We start from the raw sequence: 19,200 nt of genomic DNA, 5'->3' as shown, positions 1-19,200 counted from the left end.
TTGTTACCTTTACCTGCAATCCTACATGCTTAGTATAGGATGCTAGTATTCCATCAGTGGCCCTACATTCTTGTCCGTCTGCCATGCTATACTATCGGGCCGTGATCACTCGGGAGGTGGTCACGGGTATATACTATATACTTTATACATGATACATGTGGTAACTAAAAGTCGGGTCGGCTCGTGGAGTACCCGCGAGTGATTCATGGATTGGGGGCTGAAAGGATCTTTGTCCCGACGGCCCTCTAGGTGGATCTTTGTGGCGGAGCGACAGGGCAGGTTGAGACCGCCTAGGTGACAGGTGGGCCTGGCCCTGGTCGGTGTCCGCGGTTACATCAATTAACACGCTTAACGAGATCTTGGTATTTGATCTGAGTCTGGCCATTTGGTCTATACGCACTAACCAACTACGCGGGAACAGTTATGGGCACTCGACGTCGTGGTATCAGCCGAAGCCTTCGTGACGTCAGCGACTGAGCGGCGCGCGCCAGATTGGACCGCGTAACATCACTTCCTTTGTAATGGAGGTTGCTAGGTCTGCTTCCGGCCGCCCTCGCAACGTGCAGGTGTGTAATGGGCGATGGGCCCAGACCCCTGCGCCATAGGATTTAGACCGGCGTGCTGACCTCTTTGTTGTGCCTAGGTAGGGCTGTGACGTGTTGATCTTCCGAGGCCGGGCATGACCCAGGAAAGTGTGTCCGGCCAAATGGGATCAAGCGTGTTGGGTTATGTGGTGCACCCCTGTAGGGAAGTTTTTCTATTCGAATAGCCATGTCCCTCGGTAAAAGGATGACCCGGAGTTGTACCTTGACCTTATGACAACTAGAACCGGATACATAATAAAACACACCCTTCCAAGTACCAGATACAACCCGGTGATCGCTCTCTAACAGGGTGACGAGGAGGGGATCGCCGGGTAGGATTATGCTATACGATGCTATGGTGAACTTACCATCTACTCTCTTCTACATGCTGCAAGATGGAGGTGGCCTGAAGCGTAGTCTTCGACAGGATTAGCTATCCCCCTCTTATTCTGGCATTCTGCAGTTCAGTCCACCGATATGGCCCTTTACACATATACCCATGCATATGTAGTGTAGCTCCTTGCTTGCGAGTACTTTGGATGAGTACTCACGGTTGCTTTTCTCCCTCTTTTCCCCCTTCCTTTCTACCTGGTTGTCGCAACCAGATGCTGGAGCCCAGGAGCCAGACGCCACCGTCGACGACGACTCCTACTACACCGGAGGTGCCTACTACTACGTGCAGCCCGCTGACGACGATCAGGAGTAGTTTAGGAGGATCCCAGGCAGGAGGCCTGCGCCTCTTTCGATCTGTATCCTAGTTTGTGCTAGCCTTCTTAAGGCAAAGTACTCAGATATTGTTGTTTCTGCTGACTCGTCTATGATCGAGCACTTGTATTCGAGCCCTCGAGGCCCCTGGCTTGTATTATGATGTTTGTATGACTTATTTATGTTTTAGAGTTGTGTTGTGATATCTTCCCGTGAGTCCCTGATCTTGATCATACATGTTTGCGTGCATGATTAGTGTACGATTGAATCGGGGGCGTCACAAGTTGGTATCAGAGCCAGGTTTCGATCCTGGGACCTGTGGGTTATGGGCCCACTTCGCCATTGGGTGGTATTAGGATCTTTTACTCCTCAACCCTTTTACTCTGGGACTCTGATCTCTCCTCTATTCAGGTTAAATGATTTTGCTAACTCTAACTCTAGGTTCTCGTAACTATTTCTCTCGGAGAGTCCTCATTCCGGAAGATCACCTGCTTCGTCAGAAGATTCTGAGGATATCCCTCGATATTTTCCCAGAGACCCTTGTGCTCATCGCCTTTGCAATTCACTGCCACCGATATATCCCTATGGATATCTGCATGCGCTTGTCATTCTCATGATCATTTCTCGTCGCTCTTGTTGTTACAAGATGCCTCAAAATATTCGCCGTTGTCCCGAGAATCCTTTGAGTTTACTGTCTTGCAGTTTTATTTCGCATGAAAACCCTTACGGGTTTTTTCCTCACATTTATTGAGGATCCGTTCTTCTCAATTGTTCATGTGTCTCACATAATTCTTCGGGATACTTTTCGATCTTTCGAAAATCCTCTGCAGCCGGTTATTCTTGATATTCTTGCCTGCTTGCATTATGGTTAATTCCATATGACTAGTAGTCCTCGATAACATCCCTTGTCTTAGTCATTTTGAGCCTATTGATTCAATATGTGCGTGCGCACACAGTCATCAGGTTATCCTTTTTAAAAATTTCTTCCCGACTCAGACGTCATTCCGGACATGAGTTGGTTCTCGGCAATTCAAACCTTTATTGATTGTCCAACTAAGTGTTTTCAACTTATCCATCCTTGATCAGAGCATCTGCTTCTGATCCTTCGTTTTGGAAACCATAATTTCCTTCTATTTAACCATCAGACTAATCAGGTGATTCTTGAATCTGATGCTCTGCATTCTTCTTCCTCTGAGTGAGTACCGATACTCACATCAGCTCTGTTGTGGATCGCCCGATCCATTGTTGGATTGTTATCCGACAGTGTCCTTCATATTCAATCACCTTGTGAGTTCTTCCCCTGATACATAGTGCCTTTGGTAAATTGTATCATCTGCTTGGCCAACCATGCTCTACTTCGAGCTTGTGTATTACTTTTGAAACTTGTGGTATATGTTACTAAGATGCCTGATGGGTTGAACCTATGCCTTCCCCTAATCCGTGAGAACCCGAAAGTTTTCACAATTCATACTCTTTCGGTGTTCTACCAAATAAAATTCCAACGCTACAGTTTTATCAAAGCGAGAGGTGAATGAAATGATATGCATTAAAGAAGTGGGAGTCGACCTTGAACTTTGTGTTCATGCCCATGAAAATGATGTAGATCGTCTCGGAAGCTTCTTGAAAAATGATTATCCAGTTGTATGATTCTTTCGGTATTCTTGAAATTGATTCCTTACAGTTATGGTTCCGACCATGCTGTCCTGATCTGATATATCTGATGGGAATTCATTCCAGTGCCTCGTCTATTTTTGGCAAGGTTGAAGTATCTACTGTCATAGGTCAATGACCCAGTTCTACTTCTATCATGTTCTACCTTCGAGTATTACCCCCCGGTATCTCGAAGATGTCTTGCCATTGCACCACATCTTACTAACTTTGTTGAAGTAATTTCTTTCCTTGTCGTAATCACTCTACGGGTTCTGGGTTGTTGTCAGAAATTATTCCGCACTACAAATCAAATACCCCTAGTATTTTTACTAGGAAATTCTGAACTCATTCTCGTCATTCCTAGACTATCGGCTGCATCATGGTCTTGCTATCTTTGACTGTGCTACCTCGTCCTTCTCTGGTGCATGAAATCTTCCGTGTGTGAGCACGCCTTACGTCGAGCTTTCAACATCATGTTGCTTGTCTTGAAAGGCAACCTTGGTTCCGAGCTTGCATCTTATATATTGATCCTATAACTTGCCACTTCGTCATTCCCTTGCTTGTTGCCGTTGTTGTTTGATTGCATCCTCTTGAAACCTCCCGGCAAATGTGTCGGATCACCTTCAACACTTTGACTTCTTCCGAGATGTCAACTGTATTCATGATGAGAAATACCCTCCTTGCCCTCGATGATTGTTATTATCATCGACAACACCTTTGACTTCCTTTCATCGCGAACTTGTCCACATTATGAATACAACTTGCTCTCCAGCTAGTGTTGTGTTCTGCCTTGAAGTATTATTGTCTTTTCTGTCGAGAATGTTGAGGGGATTGCTCCACCTCTTAGAAATTCTCGGTATGATGATACTTCTCACCATCACCATTCTTCCTTGGTCCTCGTGTTGTTTTTAACCAGGATACCAATATGATAAGGATGCTGCTTGAGTTCTGTACTTCTAGCAACCCTATTGCTTTGAAGTTAATGATCGACAGTTCATTCTTAGACTGCTAGTTATTGAATCGTCACTGTAACATTGATCTTGCTGCCTAAGGTCATATTTCTGGCACACCTTTCAACTAATGATTGATGGTGTATGTTTTCCTCGAGCATACAACATTATATCATTTGAATTGACAAGTGTCATCTTCTTGTTCACATTATTGTGGAAATCCATCTGTTTGGAATTCTCGATGAATTGTCACTGAGCCCATCAGCCACCTCCTCATCCCCTCCTTGGTTTAATGATGAACTATTGTTTTAGGAACCCGCTCCCATAGTTCATTTCCCGAGAATCTTGCAATGTCATTTCGTCGATTTGTGTCGCACCTTTTCTTCTTGGACATCCTGAGTCTGAGGTATCATGACACCAATCAGATCTGAAATCTCGGTCAGATATGATGGTGGGGACAACTTTCCAGGAGTTATGATGTTGGTCCTTTGATGACCTGGTAATATGATGTCATGCCTAGCACCCCTGGCTGGAGGACCTATCATTATAATTTCTTCTGCAAGGATAACCATTCTTCCTGGAGGAAATTGTAGGACTTATTTTATAAGTTGCTCCTGATGGATCATTTGTGTATCCAAAGTCCGGCCCTTGATTGAAACACCATATCATTGCTACCTCGAAGCATGACTATGATACCCTGCTCATCAACAAGAACATTGGAGGCGCGGTGCTAAATGTTTCTTAGTCAGTTATCCAAACACCGTTGTATGGGTAACATCTTGATTAATCCTTGCCTCTTATCTGAATGGTTGGGTACTTGCTCTCCTACCATGTATGCCATGTTCTGCTTGTCCTTGAGAAGGATATACCCCTGAAATATGTTTAAACACATTTTCCTTTCCATTGTTCTGTTTAACCTGGTAATCATATTTTCCTTTCCATTGTTTGGTTTAACCTTTCTTGTGATCTATATGATCTAAGCAGTAATATTCTCCTGCTTTTGTAAACACCTCGGTGTACAATTCTGTCAGAAAGAACCTGTTACATTTGTTGATGACATTCTGGTAACCACCGATGGATGAGAACTTTGCCTATTGGTCCGCCTCGTTCAACGAGCAGGAAAATGGTTCTCCTCGTCCCTCGCCCTTGGAATCGATGTTGTTGTCGACATAACTGATAGGCTATCCTCTGACATGCCTTGCTTACATGATCGTGTAAGACGTCATCGCCTTCCTACTTTTAACCCACATGGTGGGCCCATAACCCATAGGTCCACTGGATCGAAACCTGACTCTTCTTTATAACCCGGATTCTAATGTATCCTTTGCACCTGGCTTCGTATGTGATTCACGAGCTGAATGCTATACCATTATTCATCCTGGAATCAAACACATTGTTATTCTCGTTGTTCAAACCCCCATTCTAGCTTCTGTCTAGTCATCGAATGATTGCCTACTCGTTTGAAACTTTGGTACCATCGTATATTGCACTCAACGAATTCACTGAAATACAACTCGTGGGGTACCTTGTGTATTTCCCATTGAGTTCACCGTCAGATGCCCAACTTTGTGGATATGCGTTCTTCCGGAGTTTTCACCCTTGGTCACGTTCGTAGGACGATGGAGATCCCGAAGAAAGGATGACGACTGGATCATGGTGACTTGAAACAGAGAAATGAAGACATCAACGAAAGGGATCAACCTCTTCGAAAGGGCAGCCAAGACCGAGAAGACTCGTTAGGTTTTTCGCTACCAACACCTTCCCCCCTTACTCCACCGCTTAAATCTCGGGACGAGATTTCTTGTAGTGGAGGAGAATTGTGACGCCCGGATAATTAGGCTACAGTAACCCCACGTTAACGATGCCACGTCACCTCAGATTACTGTTGATAATCTCGCGTTAGTTCGAAACGATTCATATTCAAAATTTGAATTTAAGTTAAACAATTAAAGTTTTCAAAAGTCAAAACTAAATTGTTCCTAATGTGTCAAATAATCCTTAGTAAATGTTGGTGGATAAATTATCTTTTAATAAAATATTTAAATGCACTAAAGTAATAGAAATAACAGCAAAAACAATTAATTAGACGCCTTTATAAAGTTATAATAATAAAACTAAATTATTAGTGTGCCAAAATAATTGTGGCAGTGGACTGATTAGCAATACTAATTTAGGTGCTGACTGGGTATTTTATAAAACTAAAATAAAAGAAACTTCAAATGAAAACAGTAAAGAAATAAGTAAAAAGAAATAAAAGACAACCCCCCCCCCGACTGGGCCTTGGCCCAGTTGGCCGAAGGAGCCAGTCGGCCCAGCCGACCCACTCCCGCACCCCCTGGCCTACTAGGCCTCCTCCCCTCCCCGTGACCTAGCGCCACCCCCACTACTCCCACTCGCCCCCACTCCCTCCCCCTCGTCCCACTCCTCCTCTGCCTTCCCCCCGCTCCAGATCGGATCGGAGCGTGGGGGCCCGACCCCGCCGCCTCGTCCCTACGCCTCATCGCCGGCCGGCGCCTCCTCGTCGCCTCCCCACACCGCCTCCTCAACCCTCCTCCCCAACCGGCCTCCTGGCGCCTCTGCTTCCTCCCGGCGCCGTCCCGCCATTGCCGCCTCGACCCCGACCGAAGACCTCGCCGGACCTCCCCGCCGGCCTGCCTCCCCTGCGTACGATGTCTCCAACCTCCACCTCGCGCCCCGCTGCCACTCCCCTACGGTCACCGTGAGCACGCGCCCCTCCTCCCCTCCTCATGTCTTCCTCGCGCACGCGCTCACGGCCACGTCCAGCGCACACGCGCGCACGTCGCTCGCTCCGGCGCCCGTCGCACGCCTCCCCCTGCTCCTGGCCGCGCGCGCCTCGCGTCGAGGCAACGCCTCGCCGGCGGCTTTGCCGTTGGTCGCCCGCGGCCCCACACATGTCGGCCGCTCTGCCGGACCCAACCTGGCCTCGCCCTACCCCGCTCCGGCGCCGCCCGGTGTTCCTCCCATCCCTCCCGCTCCGGCCACTGGCGGCCGGTCTCGCCGCGGCCACGGCCCCCTCGCTGGCCGGCCCCGTGACTGCTGGCACCCGCAGCGCCCAGTCGGGCGCCCGGGGCTCTGCCCCGTTTCGCCAGCGCCCAATCCACTAAGCCCCCAGGGGCCAATGACAGGCGGGCCCCGCCCTTAAACGTTTTATAAAAAAAGAATAAAAAAGAATAATAATTAAGAAAATAATTAATTAATTTATTACTTAACTAATTAACTTAATTAATCCTGTGTCGATTAACTTAATCACTTAGGTTAGTTAATTAATCTGTTAGGTTAGTTAACAGTCAATGACAGCTGGGACCCACATGTCAGATTGACCAGTCAACCCCTCTGTTGACTGCTGACGTCATGCTGATGCAATAATACTAATTTCGAATTAATTTGATAATAATAATTTAGAAAATGATTTAAAACTTTAAAAATTAATATAAAATAAACCGTAACTCGGATGAAAATGTTTTGTACATGAAAGTTGCTCAGAACGACGAGACGAATCCGAATACGCAGCCGGTTCGTCCGCCACACATCTCTAGCATAGCGAACCTGCAACATTTCACCTCCGGCTCATCTGTCCGAAAACGTGAAACACGGGGATACTTTCCCGGATGTTTCCCCCTTTCGCCGGTATCACCTACTACCGCGTTAGGGCACACCTAACACCGCTCATTGTCATGTCATGCACCGTCATGCTTATGTTTGCATTGCATTTACTATTTCTTCCCCCTCTTCTCTCCGGTAGACTACGAGACCAACGCTGCTGCTGCCCAGTTCGACTACGGAGTTGACGACCCCTCCTTCTTGCCAGAGCAACCAGGCAAACCCCCCCCCCCTTGATCACCAGATATCGCCTATTCTTCTCTCTACTGCTTGCATTAGAGTAGTGTAGCATGTTACTGCTTTCCGTTAATCCTACCCTGATGCATAGCCTGTCTTTGCTACTATTGTTGTTACATTTACCTGCAATCCTACATGCTTAGTATAGGATGCTAGTATTCCATCAGTGGCCCTACATTCTTGTCCGTCTGCCATGCTATACTATCGGGCCGTGATCACTCGGGAGGTGGTCACGGGTATATACTATATACTTTATACATGATACATGTGGTGACTAAAAGTCGGGTCGGCTCGTGGAGTACCCGCGAGTGATTCACGGATTGGGGGCTGAAAGGACCTTTGTCCCGACGGCCCTCTGGGTGGATCTTTGTGGTGGAGCGACAGGGCAGGTTGAGACCGCCTAGGTGAGAGGTGGGCCTGGCCCTGGTCGGTGTCTGCGGTTACATCAATTAACACGCTTAACGAGATCTTGGTATTTGATCTGAGTCTGGCCATTTGGTCTATACGCACTAACCAACTACGCGGGAGCAGTTATGGGCACTCGACGTCGTGGTATCAGCCGAAGCCTTCGTGACGTCAGCGACTGAGCGGCGCGCGCCAGATTGGACCGTGTAACGTGACTTCCTTTGTAATGGAGGTTGCTAGGTCTGCTTCCGGCCGCCCTCGCAACGTGCGGGTGTGCAATGGGCGATGGGCCCAGACCCCTGCGTCATAGGATTTAGACCGGCGTGCTGACCTCTCTGTTGTGCCTAGGTAGGGCTGCGACTTGTTGATCTTCCGAGGCCGGGCATGACCCAGGAAAGTGTGTCCGGCCAAATGGGATCAAGCGTGTTGGGTTATGTGGTGCACCCCTGCAGGGAAGTTTATCTATTCGAATAGTCATGTCCCTCGGTAAAAGGACGACCCGGAGTTGTACCTTGACCTTATGACAACTAGAACCGGATACTTAATAAAACACACCCTTCCAAGTACCAGATACAACCCGGTGATCGCTCTCTAACAGGGTGACGAGGAGGGGATCGCCGGGTAGGATTATGCTATACGATGCTACTTGGTGAACTTACCATCTACTCTCTTCTACATGCTGCAAGATGGAGGTGGCCTGAAGCGTAGTCTTCGACAGGATTAGCTATCCCCCTCTTATTCTGGCATTCTGCAGTTCAGTCCATCGATATGGCCCTTTACACATATATCCATGCATATGTAGTGTAGCTCCTTGCTTGCGAGTACTTTGGATGAGTACTCACGGTTGCTTTTCTCCCTCTTTTCCCCCTTCCTTTCTACCTTGTTGTCGCAACCAGATGCTGGAGCCCAGGAGCCAGACGCCACCGTCGACGACGACTCCTACTGCACCGGAGGTGCCTACTACTACGTGCAGCCCGCTGACGACGATCAGGAGTAGTTTAGGAGGATCCCAGGCAGGAGGCCTACGCCTCTTTCGATCTGTATCCCAGTTTGTGCTAGCCTTCTTAAGGCAAACTTGTTTAACTTATGTCTGTGCTCAGATATTGTTGTTTCCGCTGACTCGTCTATGATCGAGCACTTGTATTCGAGCCCTCGAGGCCCCTGGCTTGTATTATGATGCTTGTATGACTTATTTATGTTTTAGAGTTGTGTTGTGATATATTCCCGTGAGTCCCTGATCTTGATCGTACACGTTTGCGTACATGATTAGTGTACGATTGAATCAGGGGCATCACACTACTTGTCCTTGGCTGCATGGCGATCGTCAAGCATCTTGTACAGTCAATAGAGGCGGTGCGTCACAAGATGAGGTGCTCTGCAGAACTGGACGGAAGTTGGGCACCACCATCATGACGGAGCGGAGGCGGTTGACATTGGTGGCGATGACCACTTCTTCATCGGAGTTTGTCGATTCGCAAGGGGAGTGGACCTGGATGCCCCCAAGCACAAGGGAGGCAGGATCCAAATCAAGGATGGACTCACTACATGAATTTGTGGTGGTTATTGCACGCAGCAAGAAGATCAATGGGGGCATGATGCATCCCGCCAAATCGGGACCGAAGATGGAGACGGAGGTGCGTAGGATCTGGCGTTGCCCGGGGGAGAGGAACCAAGAGGCCCAGGCACAAGTTTCCTCGGCTTGCCCTTTCAATCGCCTTACCGGGTGCTCCCAACGGCTCCATTCTCAATGGTTGTCTGCTCAAACCTCTTCAAAACAAAGTTCACTTTAATGACAGGAACAAGGGATTTTTATAGTAAAAGTACGAGGAAAAACATGCAGAAAATGTTAAAAGTGAAATATAAATGCCAATTAGATGAAAAGAACACAATACAAATGAGAAGGAAAGTGAAAAGGAAAATGTTAAATAGAAAAGTAAGAAAAAATGAAACAAACAAACATAAAAATGTGAAACATGGATCGGGCCATCACCGCAGGACGCTCTGGTTTGGTTTAGTACCACCTCGCTAGCGATAGGAGGCGTGGGTGAGAGAGTCGGTGTATATAACTGATAGAGGCAAAGGTGTCCCGTCTTTCGATGAGATGGTGGCTATCGTTTTGGAGGAAGTCGACTTTGACGATCCGACTACGAACGTGCGAGGACGTCGCGCCTTAGCAATCGCTAAACCAACTCCGAGAGGTTATTGACCATGCCGGAGCACGATCAACCTGACCATGAAGGTCTGTTTCCTGCAGGCAAATGAAGAACAAGCAAGAAACTAATATTGCAATCTGGATATTGCGAATATAAGAGGAAAGCTTTATTGATCAAGGTGGGGTTCTGTGACGCCTTTGTCTGGTCGTTGAACACAAACGAAGTACGCGAAGTTGCAGCTATGGCGAACTTTTAATCTAAACAAAACCCAAAGTCTAAACGGTGCCCTAAGGGCTGTATATATGGAGGAAGAGGGGGGAATTTCGTGGCCCTTAGGGAAGGGGTCCCAAACCAAACCTATCTCTTGTTTCCCCACACATACGGACTCTAAAAACAGCCTATACTTATGTATTTCGAAATTACATGGGCCTGGCCCAATAATAAGGTGACGCGTCACCTAGAATAGCCTTTGGACGAAATTTATGAAGTGGCATCTTGTATATTTCATCCAAGGCTTCATGCACTCATTATGGTGGCTTCAAAGTCTTGAAATCATCACTTGTAGCTCCGTTCTTGTTCCCCTTGCGCATGCCATCCTCTCCATGCTTGGTCTTGCTCCAGTGTTCATCCCTCTTATCCATGCCAGGCCCTTCATTTGTAAGCAAAACAAATGTATCCAATTTAGGCAGCATCATATTCTCATGAACATTAGAATCATTACCAAGAAACGAAAGTACCTGAAATTTAATTGGCGTGCGCGAGCTCTAGTAATTGGTCCAGTATATGTAGCAGTAGGGGATGTGGGTGTAACAATGGTATTGATGTCCTCATCAATAACTAGCCCACAAGGCATCATTGCAACTTACATACCTGGACGGAGTTTACCACAAATCAAGAAGGGTTGTGGTCTAGATCAACGGCTCATATTGCACTTGGCGAGAGTGTTGGTCTAAGGCCAGATGACATACCGCCGAAGACCGCATCGCGCCGCCGCCCGATCCGGGCCAGCCGCCGCAAGGAGCCGCCTGTGGCCCGAGGCCAGGCCGACCGCCGTCGCCGTCGAAGTCATCGCCGTCGCTTCTAGATCGGCCGCACCTCCACACATGTTGGGGCCCCGCCACCCCTGAGACGCGGGAGGGAGGAAGGGCCCCCGCCACTGCCGTCGGCCTCCGGGCGCAAGCCGGCGGCGTCCTCCGGCGGCGGCGGGAGGAAGGGAGGAAGATGAGCTAGGCCTCGGCGGTGGCTAGGGTTGGGGAGCCACCCGAGTCACCTGAGCGGGGGGCGACGCGGAGGCTATTAAAAGTTTGGCAATGCGAAGAATTGCCAAAGCAGACAAGTCTATATGAGTGTGGCCACATGAATTTTGTAGCCAACCAATTAGTAGCCTATATTTGGACCAATTCCAAACATTGGAATGCCAAAATTTAACACTAATCCAAGCATGTTTTCAATGGTATAGCAAGTATCGGTACTAAAAACCTGATTTGAATCACCATGTTCCTCGCGACAAAATCTTGAGAACAAGGCAAGGCCCTAGACTGTTATAATAGGTGGTTAGATTAGTCATGGGCTTGCGGTGTGGAACCTAACTTACAGGAAGCAATTTGATTCTTCAACTAGGAAAGGTTCAGTAAAAAAACACTAGGCAACGAGAACTGTGAAGATTGGAATTTGTTTTGCAAAATAAAGAGTTTGTTGCAATTATTGCGAAGATCAAATGACCCTTCATCAAATTCTTAGGCAAACAGCAAACGAAATTCATGCTTTTCAAACAGGGTCAACCACAGATGGAGCCAACAGACGGAGGAAACAACGCGTTCCTATGCTCTCTCTTACTGAAACGTGGCATCCTGCTCCACATAAGAAGTCACACGGGCTTCCACCACCACCTATCGCCCCCACCCAAAACCGCGAGTGAAACTACTCGACCTGCTCCCTCGCTCCTCCTCCAAAGCACTTCTCCCCCTTCCTCCCACTCTCAAAAGAATCCCAATCTCCTTTCTTTTCAAACTCATCACACCGCATATGTTTCAGTCCCTCGAAGCCGTTCCAAATCCATCATCGCATTCCCCTCCCTCCCCGTTCCTTGATTCCCAAACCCTGATCCCTACTGCCGCCCACTATGAACGATGCTCGCGAAATTTTCGACAGAAGGTCGGCGGAGCGAAGGAGCAAGATGATACATTGTGAAGCACGATGAGCGATATGAGGCGATGCACTTCAAAAGGATCATGTCGCGGATCAATAAGCTTGCATACGGCCTCAGCCAACACCGATGCGATCTCGTGCTTGTGCGTAGAAGATTTGCGTTGGCATCTACAGGGGCGTCACCACCTCCCAACTTGATGAGACCACCGCCGCCATGACCGCCTCCCACCCTAACTACGTCTCGGTAACCCAATACCCCCTCTCCCCGACTTGTCCCCGGCCATGTGGCGGCTGTCGATCATCTTATTCGCTCAACGGAGGCGGCGCGGCACAAGATCTCGTGATCTGCATAATTGGATGAAAGTTGGCCGCTGCCAACATGACAGAGCAAAAGCAGCTGACATTGGCGACAGCAACCGCTTCTTCGCCAGAGTTGGCGGAGTCACGGGGTGAGTCAACGAGGATGCCCCAAACACAAGGGAGGTAGGAGCCTAGGGCTGGAAAAAAAGCTCGAAGCTCGCGAGCTAAACGAGTAGCTCGTGACTCGGCTCGAATTGACTCGAACTCGAATGATAATGAGTCGAGCCGAGCTTTAGTTTAATATCGTTTATAGACCAAGTTAAACGAGTCAATCTCACGAGTACTCGTGTAACTCGTTAGGCTCGGTACAAAAGATCAGCCACTCCCAATACAAAAAAGATCAGCCACTCAGCACCCTATGTCCCAGGCGCATAACACAAGGCCTAGCCGCCTAGGAGACTCATGCATTACAAGGAAATTACTATTGTTTAATGATATATATGTTTAATATATGCATAATCATTTTTATAATATTTGAGGGTTTTATGTTCATATCTTTAACGAGCTTAACAAGCTAAACGAGCCGGCTCGCGAGTTATACGAGTCGAGCCAATCTTGGATTTGAGCTCGTTATAATAACGAGCCGAGTCAAGCTAGCTCGTTAACAAAACTAGCTCTAGCGAGTCAAGCCGAGCTGGCTCGACTCGGCTCGAATTCTAGCCCTATAGGAGCCAAGTCAAGGGTGAACTCACTACGGGCGTGTTTGGTTGTCGTAGTCTACAGTAGCTGCATTGCATAGCCTTCTCAACTCAGCCTGGCTATGCAAATGCAGCCTCAAATGCACCATCTGCAAGTTGTTTGGTTGCCTACATGCCCTCCTGCCTGCATGGGCTGAACCACACTGCCTGGTATTTGGTTGCCTGCATGTTAGTGGACAAACCCAAGGCATGGTGTTTGGTTCTATGCAACGCCTGGTGTGTGGTAACCTCTTTGGCTAGTTGGTGAGGTTACCAGCACACTTCGGCACAACCATGTAGCACACATCATAAGCAGAGCAGAGTATAAATAGAGCATCAACTACTTAACAGCAGAATTCAGATAAGCAGTACCACACTTCATAACAGTTCAACGCATAAACCATAAACAGTTCAAAGCAGACTCGATAGTACTTAGGAAGGAGGTGCCCGGCCCTAGTCCTTGGCGGCGAAGGCTTCGTCGTGCTTCCCGCACTTGTTGACAACCTCAATGCCATCGTCGTCGAAGATGATGACCTTGAGGGTGTCGGGAGTGAGGAGCTTGAAGGTCACCATGTAGCCGATCTTGATCCGATGAACGGTTGCGTAGGTGGCCCAACCCTGATCCTGGGTCACCCTGCCGTTCATCAGCTTCACTGTCACCTTCCAGGAGCAGACGGTGTTGTTCCTGAGATTGAACTCCGTCGGCACCGCGACGAAGTGCTTGGTGAAGTCCAGGGGCATGGGGACGCACTCAAGCTTCGGTGCAAGGATGACCTTGCAGAAGTGAGTTGGGCCATCCTCCTGGTGGTAGTGGCCGTAGTTGCGGCGCTTGTTGTTGGGAGGCTCCTCCATGCCCTCGTCGTCACCAACCTCAGGCGTCTTCGGGTCTTCCTCGGTGGTGGGCGGCAGCACAACCTCATCGGGCATTGGATGAAGGGGCTGCTTGCCCTTGTTGTCAACGGCCGGGAGCACCTCCGTGCCCATCTCATTGCTCTCCTCGATCTGCACACAATTCATGATGTCAGGCACAGCACAGAGTACATGGCTTACTGAAGAGCATGTAGTTAAAACGGCATGACTGTCACTCTTCCTCTTCTCCATCGCGCCTATATTTACTCACCCTGCCCAGCACTACTTACCCACCCCCTCTCTTCTCTCACTATCAACTTTCCTCCTCTCCATCGCCATGAGCTCTAGCTCCAGCTCCAACGCCAACCCCTTCCCTTGGGGTATTGGCTGGAGGGCCTTCTTCCTCGGGTGGTCGGCTGGTGACCGCACCAAGTTCGAGAACACCATGGAGGTGTGCTCGAACTTCGGCTCCATGCTTGACATGCAGAAGGAATATGATGCAGTGCTCATGAGGGCCACTGCACAAGAGCTGAAGACGCTGATTCCTGACCCAGCAAAGGGCGCGATGGCAGTCGACATCATTCGCTGGGCCATGAATCAGGCCGTCTCCGACGACGCAAAACAGAGGAAGAAGTGGTCCAAGTACAAGACCTACTGGGCTCCTAATGACCGTCGTGCCGCGGTGTACTGGGAGACGGCTATCGTGCCGCCAGCGGTCATCGGTGAGGAGCCTAAGGAGGAGGAAGAACCGGTGCAGATGCCAGTGAGGGCGCCGGAGCCAGGCCGTCGTACGTGGCAGATCGACCTCGACTCCTCCGACAGCGACGACGACCTGCGGTCCCGCATGGCGATGGACAAGAAGATGAAGGCCAGCCACTCGACCCACCGCTCCGCACGCCGGTGACGGCCGCCACGGTTCGCCGGTGTCTGTTCTGTACCCCCAATCCCCCAATTCTCCTTCTACTCCATCTGCATCGACCTCTATTCCAATCTTGCATGAACTAGTATGAAGTAGTATGAACTGCCTTGCTTATCTACCTCTATTCCCCATTCCCCTCTCCGCCGTGGATCGAATCTATCGCCGGATCAAACGCGAAAACGTAGTGCATGACGAACAGAGAGAAGTGCTTACCGCCATTGCCGCGGGCCAAGTGATGATTCGCTCGCTGATGATGGAGTCCGGTGGTCTTCTTGCTCTCCTCCGATCCACCGTCGCCGGTGAGAGTCGGGAGAGTGGGGATAGGGAGCGGTGAGGGGCGATGAGGCTAATAACTGCTGGCGCTTCGGGAAGCAACGCGGCTTCTCGAGCGTGGCCGTGCGCAAGCAGCCGTCGCCGCCCACGTGCACCGCTCGGGCCTGGCCCTGGAGAAACTGCCGATTCGAGCGTTCCCACGGAGCCAGGCCCAGGAGGGCTTTAAACATCATGCCATGCAGGCCAAATAGTGTATGCGGCCAACCAAACGGGGCCTTTTCTTCCTGTGCAGGCCTGGTTGGGCCTCATGCAGGCAACCAAACACACCCTACATGAATTTGTGGTGGTCGTTGCGCGCGGCAAGAAGGTCGAGAGAGTGTGACGCATCTCATCGGATCCGGACTAGAGCTGAGGGTGGAGATGCGTACGATCTGGTGTGGCCTAGGAGAGAGAAACCAGGAGGCCCACGTGCAAGTTTCATCGGCTTAGAAGGGGTGAGGAAGCTCTCGCGGCGAGGGGGCTATGGGCTCACCAGGCGTTCCCAACAGCTCCATTCTCGAAGGTTGTCTGCTCCAACCTCTACAAAAAAATTCACTTTAATGACACCAAAAAGAGATTTTACAGTAAAGTACGAAGAAACATGTAGACAATATTAAAAAGTGAAACATAACACCAATTAGATGAAGAAGGAAATATAAATCATAAGAAAAGTGAAAAGGAAAATAATAAATAGAATGAAAAACATAAAGAAGGGAACCGACAGATGGGTCAGACCATCACTGCGCGCACTCGATCTGGTCTGGTTCAGTACCACCTCGCTAGTGAGAGAGGTGGAGGTGGGAGAGCCGGTGTATATAACTAGCCCACAGAGCACCGGTGCAACTTACATACCTGGACGGGGTTTACGATTGATCAAGAAGGGTCGTGGCCTAGATCAATGGCTCACATTGCACTTGGCGAGCATGTTGGTCTATCAACTCCCCAATTGGGAGAATGGACATCAAAATTAATGGTAGAGGGGGTATGTGCTCGCATGGCCCCTGCCAATCCATCAAAATTAAATTTTAGAATTTTATCATTGTTGCTAGTTTTGCAAGTTGCTTCTACTTGGTCAAGCAAGTATACATTGTACTTTTTTGCTACTAAAAGTTTTGCAATGCCAATAATTTCCAAAACATACAACTCTATGTGTGGCCACATGATTTTTTTAGCCATCCAATTAAATTAGTAGCCAATATTTGGGCCAATGCCAAACTTTAACACTAAACCAAGCATGTTTTCAATGGTATATCGAATAGCGGTATTACAAATCTGATTTGATTCACCATATTCCTTGCGAAGAAATCTTCAAAACAAGGCAAGGCCCTAGACTGTTATAAATAGGTGGTTAGCTTAATCATGGGCTTGCGATGTGACCAGTAACTTACGGGAAGCAATACCATTCTTCAGCTAGGCAACGTTCGCTAAAAAGGGCAATGAGAACTATGAAGAGTAGAATTTGTTCAAAAAAGAAGAGATTTTATTCCGATTCTTGCGAAGATCAAACAATCCGTAGTCAAATTATTTGGCAATTAGCGAATGAAGTTCATGTTTTTCAAATAGGGTGGACCATTGATGGAGCTGGACATGACACGCTCCTGTGCTCTCACTGTGACTGGAATATGGTGTCCCGCTTCACATAAGCAGTCACACGGGCTTCCACCACCACCAACCGCCCCCACATAAAACCACACGTGAAAATACTCCACTAATCCAGCGCTCCTCCTCCAAAGCACTTCTCCACCCTTCCTCCCACTCTCATAACCCCCTTCATCCTTTCTTTTCAAAATCATCGCACCACACATGCGTCGGTCCCTTTGAGCCATTCCAAATCCCTCACCATCGTATCCCCCCTGTTCTCCAATTCCCGGACCCTAAGCCCCTCCTGCCGCTCGCTATGACCCGTGCCCGCCCAATGCTTGACCGAAGGCCGGCCAGGTGGCGGAGAAGATGTATGTGGTGAAGGGCGGTGTGTGGTTGGAGGTGGTGCACTTCGACGAGATCACGACATGTCTCAAGAAGCTCGCGTACGGCCTCAACCAGAACCGTGTGATCCCGCGCTTGTCGCGTAGAAGGCCTGCACCGGCATCTACAGGGGCATCACCACCACCAAGCTCGACAAAATCGTCGCCAAGGTCGTCGCCGCCATGAGTGCCTCCCACCCCGATTACGCCCCCGGTAACCCAATCCCCCTCTCCTCGACTTGTCCCCGGCTGCGTGGCGATCGTCAAGCGTCTTGTACACTCAACAGAGGCGGTGCGTCGCGAGATGGCGTGCTCTGCAGAACTAGACGGAAGTTGGGCGCCACCATCAGGACGGTGCTTGACATTGGTGGCGGCGACCACTTCTTCACCAGAGTGCGTGGAGTCGTGCGCGCGGAGGGTGGACGAGACGCCCCCAAGCACAAGGGAGGCAGGATACAAGTCGAGGATGTACTCACTACACGAATTTGTGGTGGTCATTGCGCGCGGCAGGAAGATCGATGGGGCATGATGCATCCCTGTAGGATCCAACATTGTCCGGGGGAGAGGAACCAGGAGGCCCAGGCGCAAGTTTCCTCGGCTTGCCTCTAAACTTGCCTTACCGGGCGCTCCCAATGGCTCCGTTCTCAAAGGATGTCTGCTCCAACCTCATCAAAACAAAATTCACTTTAATGACACCAACAAGGGATTTTTTTATAGTAAAAGTATGAGAAAAAAACATGTAGACAATATTAAAAAGTGAACTATAAACGCCAATTAGATGAAGATAAGAAAATACAAATGAGAAGAAAAGTGAAAAGGAAAATAATAAATTGAAAAGTAAGAAAAAAAGAAACAAAGAAACATAAAAATATGAAACATGGGTCGGGCCATAACCGTAGGACGCTCTGTTTGGTTTAGTACCACCTCGCTAGCGAGAGGAGGCGGGGGGTGAGAGAGTCGGTGTATATAATTGGCCCATAAGGCATCATTACAACTTACATACCGGAACAGGGTTTATGACAGATCAAGAAGGGTCGTGGCCTAGATCAACGACTCACATTGCACTTGGCGAGAGTGTTGGTCTATCATCTCCCCAATTGGGAGAATGGATGTCAAAATTTATGGTAGAGAGGGTATGCACTCGGCATCCCGTGCTAATCCATAAATTTTAAATGTTAGAATTTGATCGTTGTAGCTACGCATGTTTTGCAAGTTGCTTCTACTTGGTCAAGCAAGTATACATGGTATTTTTTTGCTATCAAAAGTTTGGCAAGGCCAAGAATTTCCAAAGTAGACAAGTCTATGTGAGTGTGGCCACTTGAATTTTCTGGCCAACCAATTAGTAGCCTATATTTGGGCCAATTCCAAACACTGGCATGCCAAAATTTAACACTAGACCAAGCATGTTTTCAATGGTATGGCGAATATTGGTACGAAAAACCTGATTTGAATCACCTTGTTCCTCGCGACAAAATCTTGAAAACAGGGCAAGGCCCTAGACTGTTATAATAGGTGGTTAGATTAATCATGGGCTTGCGGTGTGACACGTAACTTACGGAAAGCAATTCGATCTTCAACTAAGCAACGTTCACTCAAAAGAAAAACTAGGCAACAAGAAGTATGAAGAGTAGAATTTGTTCCACAAAATAAGACTTTGTTCCGATTA

The 19,200-nt window shown here is 48.8% G+C and overlaps 2 non-coding genes across 2 annotated transcripts; both read left to right on the top strand.

Annotated features, from left to right (window-relative positions):
* Positions 1-16,414: 16,414 nt before the first annotated feature.
* On the top strand, positions 16,415-16,575 carry LOC123146714 (U1 spliceosomal RNA). The gene has a single exon (XR_006472907.1). It is a non-coding gene; the product is annotated as a U1 spliceosomal RNA (small nuclear RNA).
* Positions 16,576-18,529: 1,954 nt separating this feature from the next.
* Positions 18,530-18,688, top strand: LOC123146716 (U1 spliceosomal RNA). The gene has a single exon (XR_006472909.1). It is a non-coding gene; the product is annotated as a U1 spliceosomal RNA (small nuclear RNA).
* Positions 18,689-19,200: the final 512 nt, after the last annotated feature.

The sequence above is a fragment of the Triticum aestivum genome, chromosome 6D (genome assembly GCF_018294505.1).
Source record: "Triticum aestivum cultivar Chinese Spring chromosome 6D, IWGSC CS RefSeq v2.1, whole genome shotgun sequence".
Classification (NCBI taxonomy): domain Eukaryota; kingdom Viridiplantae; phylum Streptophyta; class Magnoliopsida; order Poales; family Poaceae; genus Triticum; species Triticum aestivum.
This window is presented reverse-complemented; position numbering and strand designations above follow the sequence as displayed.